We start from the raw sequence: 10,566 nt of genomic DNA, 5'->3' as shown, positions 1-10,566 counted from the left end.
GGAATCACAGTGGGTTAGAAAGCTCAGTCCTGGCTCCATCATGCTGACACGTTTATTTTGGCATGCATGGAAAGCGCGGGGATGTGATTATTCTTTTGAATAACAACCCCTTGCCTGCCTCTTCGTCCCAGCCTCTCAAAGCACTTTACAGACACTCATCGAACACCGTAGCCCCGCGGGGAGGTAAGTATTATGCCCTAATGTACAGAGGGGGAACTGGGGCACAGAAAAGTGCCTTGCCCAGTAGAAAGCAAAACCCTTGTCTCCCAGCCCTCTGCACTGAATGAATGAGCTCATCAAGCTTATGATTGATGATGAGCCAAACAGCTCTATGCAGCTTGTGCAAGGGGCAAGTCCAGTATTTTCACCCCCTGATAAACACAAGTGCCCCTGTTCTTTCCTCCTCTTCCCCCTCCCCTCCACCCCACAGAGCGTTTCAACAGCATTAGCTTTGGATTGAAATCTGCTGTACATTAAAGGTTGTTTGTTTAAATGTTGCATAGCTTCACAGCATCCTTGAGCTTGTCTAGCACACACGGTCACAGCATGTTGTTCACTCTGATTTCGGCTGCTAATTGAGCCTGGGAAGGTGCAACTGTATCATTCACACAAATTGGGACGTGCAGCTCGGAAAGTTCCTTCCACCAGGAACGTGCTGAAGAGGAATGCAGGCTCGGTGGAGGCAACTGGGATGGGGAAAAGGTACATTTAAAATGTACACATTCAAAATCCTCTAGAATATATACCAAGAAAACAAATACACTTCAAGGCTCCTTTCCTTACTACCTCTGAGTCTCTGCATAGTTTTGCACCCAGCCTTCTGTCCCTTGCAGTGGAGTCATTTATGGACTTAGGTGGAAGTGAAGTAAGGGAGCAGCACTTAGAACAATCATACCAATGAGTGTTATTTAATTAGGATCTGCCAGCCTTGGCAAGGCACGCTAATGCTTTGGCTGGTCATATGGGCATTTCCCAGGGGAAATTACAGCCAGACCTGTCCTCTTAACCTCGGTATATACTGGAATGAAATTTAGCAAATAAAGCTGAGGCAGGTTAGGCACAACACTAATTTTTCTCCTGGCTGTTTTAACAACAGAAGCCTGCATACTGAAGTGAAATATCTAGGCTAGAGAGATGCTATTTGTCTATAAACAAATGCAAGAAGTATAATGAATAAACTGGAAGAACTGGAAGTATTAGTACAATAAGATAAATTATGACTTAACTGGCATCCCAGAGACTTGGTGGGATAAATCTCATGATTATAATATAGATATAGAGGGGTCTGGCTTATTCAGGAAGGACAGGCAGGGAAAAGAGGGAGGCAGTATTGCATTATAGGTCAAGAATATACACACTTGTTCTGAGGTCTAGAAGGGGGTGAGAGGCAGACCAGTTGAAAGTCTCTGGGTAAAGATAAAATGGGGAAACGCAAGGGTGACATCCTATTAGGGGTCTACTCTAGGCCACCAAATTAAGAAGAGGAGGTAGATGAGGCATTTATAGACTGGATAGCAGAAATAACCAAAATGCAAGACCTGGTAGTAATGGGGGGACTTTAACTACCCAGACATCTGTTGGAAAAGTAAAATAGCACAATACAAAATGTCCCATAAATTCTTGGCCTTTACTGGGGACAACTTCTTGTATCAGAAAGTGAAGGAAATAAGCAGGGGGCAGCCCTTTTAGACCTGATTCTGACCAACAGGGAGGAATTGGTAGTGAATCTGAAGGTGGAAGGCAGTTTGGAAGGCAGAAAGTGACTGTGAAATGAGAGATTTCATGCTTCTAAGAATGGAGTGAGAGCAGCAGAATAAGAACAATGGACTTCAGAAAAGCTGACTTTAACAGACTCAGAGAACTGGCATGCAAGATCCCATGGGAAGAAACTCTAAGGCATAAAGGAGTTCAGGAGAACCAACAGTTTCTCAAGGAGACAATATTAAAGGCACAACTGCAAACCATCCCAATGCAAAGGAAAGACAGTAAGAATAGTCAAAGGCCAATATGGCTCCATCTGGAGCTTTTTAATGATCTGAAAAGCAAAAGGGAATCTTACAAAAAGTATAAACATGCATGAATTGCTAAGGAGGAGCACAAAAAAGATCACAAGCTTGTATGGACACAATCGAAACTGCTAAGGCACAAAATGAGTCATGTATAGGAAGGGACATAAAATGCAGTAAGAAGAGGCTCTTTATACATTAGAAGCGAGAGCAAGACAAGAGCTCCTCTACTTAGCCAGGAAGGGGAGATAATTACTGATGATATGAAGAAGGCTGAGATGGTCAGTGCCTATTTTGCTTCAGTCTTCACTAAAAGAGTTAATGGTGAACAGATACTCAACGCAATTAATATTAAAAACAAGGGGGAAGGAATGCAAGCCAAACTAGGGGAAAGAACAGGTTCAAGAATATTTAGATAAGTTAGAAGTATTCAAGTTGGCAGGGCCTGATGAAAGTCATCTGGGGTACTTATGGAACAAACTCAGAACGGTTAGAATCTTTGAGAACTGCTGGAGGACAGCGGAGGTCCCAGGGGACTGGGGGAAGGGAAAAAACAGTACATCTCTTTAAAAAGGGGAACAAAGAGGACCTGGGGAATTGTAGACCAGTCAGCCTAACTTCAGTACTGGAAAGATACTGAAACAAATAATTAAACAATCAATTTATAAGCACCTAGAGGATAATAGGGATAGCCAGCATGGATTTGTCAAGAGCAAATCACGTCAAATCAACCTTATTTCCTTCTTTGACAGGGTTACTGGCCAAGTGGATGGGGGGAAGCCATAGATATGAGATACCTTGATTTTAGTAAGGGTTTTGACACAATGCCATATGATATTCTCATAAGCAAACCGGGGGAAAGTGGTCTAGATTAAATTACTATAAAGTGGGTGCACAATTGGTTGAAAACACATGGTCAAAGAGCAGTTATCAATGGTTTGCTGGCACACTGCACACTGTCTCTAGTGAGGTCTCACAGGGGTCTGTCCGGTACTATTCAATATTTTCATTAATGACTTGGCTAATGGAGTGGAGAGTAGGCTTATAAAATTTGCAGATGACACCAAAATGGGAGGGGTTGCAAGCAATTTGGAGGACAGGATTAGAATTCAATGACCTTGGCAAATTAGAGAATTGGTCTGAATGCAAAAAGAGGAAATTCAATAAAGGTGAAGGAGGGAAAGAAGGAAAAATCAAATGCAAAACTACAAAGTGGGAGATACTTGGCTAGGTGGTAGTACTGCTGAAAAGGATCTGAGGGTTGAGTTGAAGACAAATGGAAGATGAGTCAACAATGTGATGCAGTTGCAAATCAGGTTGATATTCTAGGGTTTATTACCAGGAGTCTCATATATAGGACACAAGAGGTAATTGGTGCTGGTGAGGCCTCAGCTGGAGTACTGTGTCCAATTCTGGGCATCACGCTTTAGGAAAGATGTGGACAAATTGGAGAGAGCCCATAGAAGAGCAACAACAATGATATAAGATTTAGAAAACCTGACCTATGAGGAAAGGTTAAAAAACTGAGCATGTTTAGTCTTGAGAAAAGAAAACAGAGGGGACCTGATAATAGTATTCAAATATGTTAAGGGTTGTTGTTATACAGAGGACGATGACCAATTGTGCTCCATGTCCACTGAAGGTTGGACAAGAAGTAATGGGCTTAATCTGCAGCAAGGGAGACTGAAGTTTGATATTAGGAAAAACTTTCTAACTCTAAGGACAGTTAAGCTCTGGAACAGGCTTTCAAGGGAGGTTGTGGAATCCCTGACACTTGTGATGTTTAAGAACAGGTTGGACAAACAGCTGTCAGGGATGGTCTGGGTTTATTTGGTCCTGCCTCAGCGCAGGGGGGTGGACTTGATGACTTCTCGAGGTCCCTTTCAGCCCGACAGTTCTATCATTCTGTGCTATTCTTATTCATCTGTGTCCACACCTTTCTTGAATCTTACCAAATCAATTGTCTTAGTAATATCAATCCATAACCGTCTCAGAGCTGACTCTGTATACTTCATTCTGAAAATATACTGACCATCAACATGGTAAAAATAATGGCCTGACTTTCAAAATCGCTCAGCATCCAGCAGCCCCCACTGAGAACAATTGAGAGCTCCCCAGCCAGACACACACACCCCTACTAGGAACAATGGGAGCTGCTGGGTGCTAAGCATTTTTTTAAATCTTGCCATACGTATAATTCCCCATTATGATAATACATGGCACAAACCTGAACTAACCTAGTAACCTTCATATGTCCTTGTAAATTGGGCATTTTACAGATGGGGAAACTGGGGCAATAAATGGTTAAGTGGGTTGCTCAGAGTTACAAAGGGTCATTCAGAGTCAGGATTAGAACTCAGGAGCTCCTACAGTCTAGTCCTGTTAGTGGACCACTCAACTGCCATTCACACACAGAATACACACATGCAGGTCGGCTGGCTTCTGCCCCCTTTACACATGCCCCCAATCCACATGAAATACTGTTGAACACACAAACCCCTCGCCATGTCTAATCTGGGGTCTAAGCCAGGGGTTGCTAATGCCAATGCTTTTATAAAGTAAGTGCATAATTGCCATTTTTCAAAGCTGGGAGAGCTTGTGCTAAAGGATCCAGAAACCAAAGGAAGCGCTAAATAATGAAAGAGCTCATCTGCATACCGCATCGCAAATGCAAATCACCCTGGTGTCCTGGGATTTTTCACTTAGACTATTGACAACACCATCAGTTTGTCAAGTTCATAATTAAAGGTCAGCTGAGATCTGCATGCCAGCGATGGGCTACCAAGTCACAGGGCGTATTGACACAGCCTTCAGTGTAGGCGGGTCTGAGGCCAGCAGATGCTCAGAGTCTGGCAACAGTTACTCTCCGCCTGATGCCTGTGGGTTGCTAGAATCACTTGCTTTAACTGCTTCTTACCCAAGGGTCCTCTTCCTGCAAGACAGAATACACTAGCCTCCTATCTAACCATGTCATCTTTATTCCTTCCCTATTCCCACCCTGTACTCTGTGCCCCTGCTGTCCTGGTCTTTACCTCGATTCTATGCTGTGTGGCAGGACAGCTGTCGTTATTTATATGTGAGGTCTGTTCTCATTAGATATTACTGGAATTTGTAATGCCGGTAGCACTCAGTGGTCCTAGTTGAGATCAGACCCCGTTGTGCTAGCTTTCTGTATATATACTTAGTGAGAGACAGTCCCTGCCCCCAAATGGCTCACAGTCTAAATAGACAAGACTGAGACAATTGAAGGATTATCACCCCTATTTTACAGGAGCGGAGCTGAGGCACAGATAGATTAAGTGATTTGCCCAAGGTTGTGTGTGTGTGTGTGTGTGTCACAGGGAGAGAGAGAGAGAGAGAGAGCGAGCATTATCATAGTTCAGAGGAGCAGTGAGCACTGCAGTCTTTGGTGCTTCTCCAAACCAAACCCCAAGCGCTGAACCTTTGTGGTCCCCCTGTCACGCATTGCTAATGGCTGCTTTAAACCATGGTTATCAAGGGGCTTTACAATAAACAATTTGTTCCTAGAACCAAAGTGTCCTCTGGCGGTTGGGAAAGGCCTATCACGTAATGGGTGCTACCACAAATAAAGATTGTAAAAGAGGGTGGGAGGGAATCCCCCAAATCTGCAGCACGTGGCCCTCAGTCTGCATGGCTGCACCAAACCACACTGCCCCTGCTTGCTTTACATGTGCTGCCCAGGGACTAAGGTTTGCACTCAGGTGTGTTTGTGAGATGAATGCAAACTGATTCCGAGGATACATGTAGTGCCTGGGAGGTGCGGGAGATCAGGCAGGGAGGCATCAGGCTGGCAGGTGCTGTTTGTGGCTAATTGGTATTAATGGAGTGGGTGTCTAAATGTGACTGACTGGAGCTGGGCTCCGTTGTATTTTCCAGCAGACTCAGAATGCCATTGGTGGTGAGCAGGACGTGGTATGCCTTAAATCACCAAGGATGAAATGCTGCCTGGTGCAAAAGTCTGCTTGAGGCCCATGAGCCCCATGTAAGCCTTCAGACTCCAAATCTGTCCCAGTCCATGCATATTCTGTCACTGACTCCCACAGTATCAGGGTTTGGCCTTCATCGCTGGGCTCAGCTGGTTCCCAGAATCTTGGGTAGGTTCTTGGGCAGGGGTCGCTACACCCCATCTGCATGGCCTGGATGCCACAGAGTGTAATGTCCTTGTGGGGAGCAGGAAAGTGGAAAGGAATAAACATGGCTATTTCTCCTTTACAAAACCTGATTCTGTGTGTGAGGAGCAAACATCTAAGGGATTTAACCATGTCTCTTGGGGGTCACGGCTGTGGCTTCAGTTTGGGATTAGCTGGGAAAGAACAGACACAAATTCTTCTGGCACACGAAGCAAACCTCTGTCTGCAGGTTGCTACTTCCCCACCAATGTGAGATTTGCATTAAGTATGGGCGTGATTCCTCACAGCCTTTCACCTTGGGCCTGTGCAAAATGGGTGTAAAATGCTCCCATGCTTCTGTGGAAATGTTTTACCTTCGCTTTGCACAGATATTAATAATGACACAAAGGCGTGCTATGCTCCATTGCCCAACACCATGGTGCAGCCCTTTGCCCTTGGGCAGAATGGGTGTAAATGCTCCCATTCTGGTTTGTGCACACTATGCACAGGTGTAAACGCCTACCTGTGGGGCAAGCCCCAGGTGCAAGGCAGGCTAGCTGCAAAGCCACCTCCTTGTCCTCCTTTAACTCCCTCCTTAAAGTCCTTCTCCAGCATGGGCCCTACAAAAAGCTGGGCAACGGACAGGCAGCCGGTGCTTGTTGTGCTCACTGGCACTTTGTGCCCCCCTTCATTTGTTTGTTGTTTGCTCCCGATGTCCACTCTCTTACACTTACATGGCAAGCGCCTTGTAGGAGAGAACGTCCCTTTGCTCTGTGTTTGTGCAGCGCCTGGCACAATGGGGCCCTGATCCATGGCAGGGCCCCTGGGTGCTACCACAGTACGGGGGGAATCCGACCCAATGTATGTGCTTGATGTTCACCCTCGTGCATTTTCACTCTCCTATGTGATGGAAACAAGACTGCAAATGCTTCTAAGGGCCACGATTGCATGACAGTGCATTAGCTTATTTAACTGTACCCAGTAACAAAGGGAAGTTAGTTTTATGTTTTGCTAGCCAGCCTGTTGCTAAGGTGGCTAATTGCAGTTATTTCATTCCCCACCCCGTGCTAGTGGGGGAGAGCTCACTCCATCCTTTAAGTCATTTGGATTTGAGTCATTGTTTTCTTGATGTTTTTCTCTCTGTAATCTGAAATGTGCAGCCAGCTCCTCTAGTGCTGAAGTTCCCTTATAAAAAGATTGCAATAAATAATAATTAATCCGATCATATTTCAATGCTGCCTAAATCCTACAGGATTTCAAAATTGGTTATAAACATAGGTGCTAAATACTAAACACCCTCCTGCAAAGGTGTTCCTGTAGGATAGCTGAAATGCCAGACCATTTTACTGTGTTATTATTTATCGGCATTTCCAAGGCACCCACCATCAACAGAGGACAGAGCACCTCACACGCAGCTCTCTCAGCCCCAGCCAGGTACCATTACCTCCATCCTGCCGCTCGAGTAACTGAGGCCCTGGGCAGGGTAATGACTTGCCCAGGGTAACAGAGAAAGGCTATGGCAGCACATTGAGCAGAATCTAGATTGCCTGACTTACCGGCCTGATTTGTTTTGAGAGTCATCACTGACATTTCTAGGACCTGATTCTCCATATCCCTGCAGCTTGTGTTGTCATTGAGACCAGTGCAGGGTGAGTGTAAACTCTACCGTAGCATTTTGCATGGACTTTGCACTGGTGTAAATGACTGCACAAGGCACAGGGCAGTGGAGACTCAGGCCCACAGTGTCCAAAATGCTGCAGTTGCAAGAGAAGATTAACCTGACTGTATTATCCCGGTAGCCTAGGGCCCTGCTAGAAAATACAGTAGAACCTCAGAGTTACAACAGTAACCTCCTTGGGACTGGAGGTTGTTCATAACTCTGAAATGTTCCTAATGCTGAACAAAACATTATGGTTGTTCTTTCAAAAGTTTACAACTGAACATTGACTTAATACAGCTTTGAAACTTTACTATGCAGAAGAAAAATGCTGCTTTTAACTATGTTAATTTAAATGAAACAAACACAGACAGCTTGGCTAGGCCCCAGGCTGTGCAGCCCAGGGGAAAGCACCCTGTTATAGGCCTGCTCTGCCCTCTCCTACTGTTCTTGGCCTGGGGTCCTTGCTCCCCATTTCAGACCTGGTTTCCTTAACTTCTTTTAGACTTTTTTTAGTAGTTTACTTTTAACACAGTACTAGGGTTACCATATTTTGTGCCTCCAAAAGGAGGACACTCCACGGGGCCCCGCCCATGCCCCCGCCCCAACTCCGCCCCTTCCCCAGCACTGCCGGCCCCCGGGCTCCCGGCCCAGCACCCCGGGCCGCCCAGCACCCCCGGCCCCCGGCGGCCCGGCGCACCGCCCGGCAGCCCAGCACCGCCGGCCCCCGGCGGCCCGGCGCACCCCCCCGGCCGCCCAGCACCGGCGGTCCCTGGCGGCCCGGCGCACCCCCCCGGCCGCCCAGCACCGCCGGCCCCCAGAGGCCCGGTGCACCCCCCGGCCACCCAGCACCGCCAGCCCCCGGCCCCGGGCCAGCCCCCGGCCCAGCGGCGCCGGATTTTCCCGGACATGTTCGGCTTTTTGGGATTTCTCCCCGGACAGGGATTTGAGTCCCAAAAAGCCGGACATGTCCAGGAAAATCCGGACGTATGGTAACCCTACACAGTACTGTACTCTACAGTATTTGCTTTTTTTTTTCCCCTCCAACTCTGCTGCCTGATTGTGTACTTCCGGTTCCAAATGAGGTGTGTGGTTGACCGGTCAGTTCGTAACCTTAGTGTTCGTAACTTTGAGGTTCTACTGTAGCATCAGGTGAGCTTGGTACCAACGGCAGATCATGATCTGACCAGAGTGCTATCTGTGCTAATGATATTGCAACAGAGAAAGACCTGGATGTGACACCCTGGCACCCGAATATTTACCACTGTCATGTAATTAGGATATGTTTTGTACAAAGTATGCTTTGTGAGGTATCATTCTAAAAGTCTTGATCTTCTAGACAGTAATAGCTCGTTGGATTGTATGTGCTATCATCGTACGTGAAGTTATGAAGTTTGGCTACGTACGGGGGGAGGGATAGCTCAGTGTTTTGAGCATTGGCCTGCTAAACCCAGGGTTGTGAGTTCAATCCTTGAGGGGGCCACTTAGGGATCTGGGGCAAAAATCAGTACTTGGTCCTGCTAGTGAACGCAGGGGGCTGAACTCGATGACCTTTCAGGGTCCCTTCCAGTTCTATGAGAGAGGTATATCTCCATATATTATTATGTGTTACTGAAACACGTTGTGAGGTTGAAAACACCCACAAGCAGCCTTTCAGGTACAACAGTAAAAAGGCCAAACAATGTTAATGGTTATGAGGAAATGCACACAAGCACAAGGATTACCCCAGGAACCATGTATAATAGAAAACTCTCAGAGATAGCACTACACAATGGGAACTGTTTGACCCAGTTTACAGCAAAAGAGCTTTTCAGCAAGGGGGGAGGGATAGCTCAGTGGTTTGAGCATTGGCCTGCTAAACCCAGGGTTGTGAGCCCAACCCTTGCGGGGGCCATTTAGGGATCTGGGGCAAAAATCTGTCTGGGGATTAGATCTGCTTTGAGCAGGAGGTTGGACTAGATGACCTCCTGAGGTCCCTTCCAACCCTGATATTCTATGATTCTGTGAAATGGGGAGAAAATATAAAGGGGGGAAATGACATCCTGGGGGGACCTCACTCTCCCTACAACACCACACCTGGAAACACCTAAGGGGCAAGGACTGAACTGTGGGAAGTGATGGTCCTAGGCTAGAGGGATTCCTAACCTGCGTACGAAAACCAGAAAAACCCAAGCTGCAGAGCCAAGGCAGCTTGTGCCATAAGACTCTGCCGGCCCGTTTATCACTCAGGGTGAGAATTTGCTAATACATATCCTACCTATCTAGTGTGTTAATCTCAGTTTGCAGTTTTGTTTATTTACTTAGGTGCTCTGCTTTGATCTGTTTGCCATCACTTATAATCACTTAAATCAATCTGTTTGTAGTTAATAAATTTGCTTTTGTTTTGTCTAAAACCAGTGTGTGGAAATTATAACTCAGGGCAGAAAGCTGGTGCATATCTCTCGCCGCATTGAGGGAGGGGGCAAATTTTATGAGCTTACGCTGTACAGTTCCCTGTGCAGTACAAGATGGTATCATTTTGAGTTTACACTCCAGGGGGGGGGTGTGCCTTAGCAACTGGGAGGTACCTTATCTGAGCTTTCCCATGCAGAGCTGATCTCAGCATCTGTGTGAAGCTGCAGCAGGGTGTGTTCCTATCTGTGTGTATGCTGGTGAAAGAGCAGGCTTGGAGAACTTGGCAACTTATCACAGCACCACAGTGGAAGAGGGAGCCCAGGCTGGCGGGTCAGGCAGGCTCAGTGGCACCCCAGTTGCAAGTGGCACCCCGGGTGGA

Source organism: Malaclemys terrapin, chromosome 2 (genome assembly GCF_027887155.1).
Source record: "Malaclemys terrapin pileata isolate rMalTer1 chromosome 2, rMalTer1.hap1, whole genome shotgun sequence".
Taxonomy (NCBI): domain Eukaryota; kingdom Metazoa; phylum Chordata; order Testudines; family Emydidae; genus Malaclemys; species Malaclemys terrapin.
The sequence above is the reverse complement of the archived record's forward strand: the minus strand, read 5'-3'. Positions refer to the sequence as shown.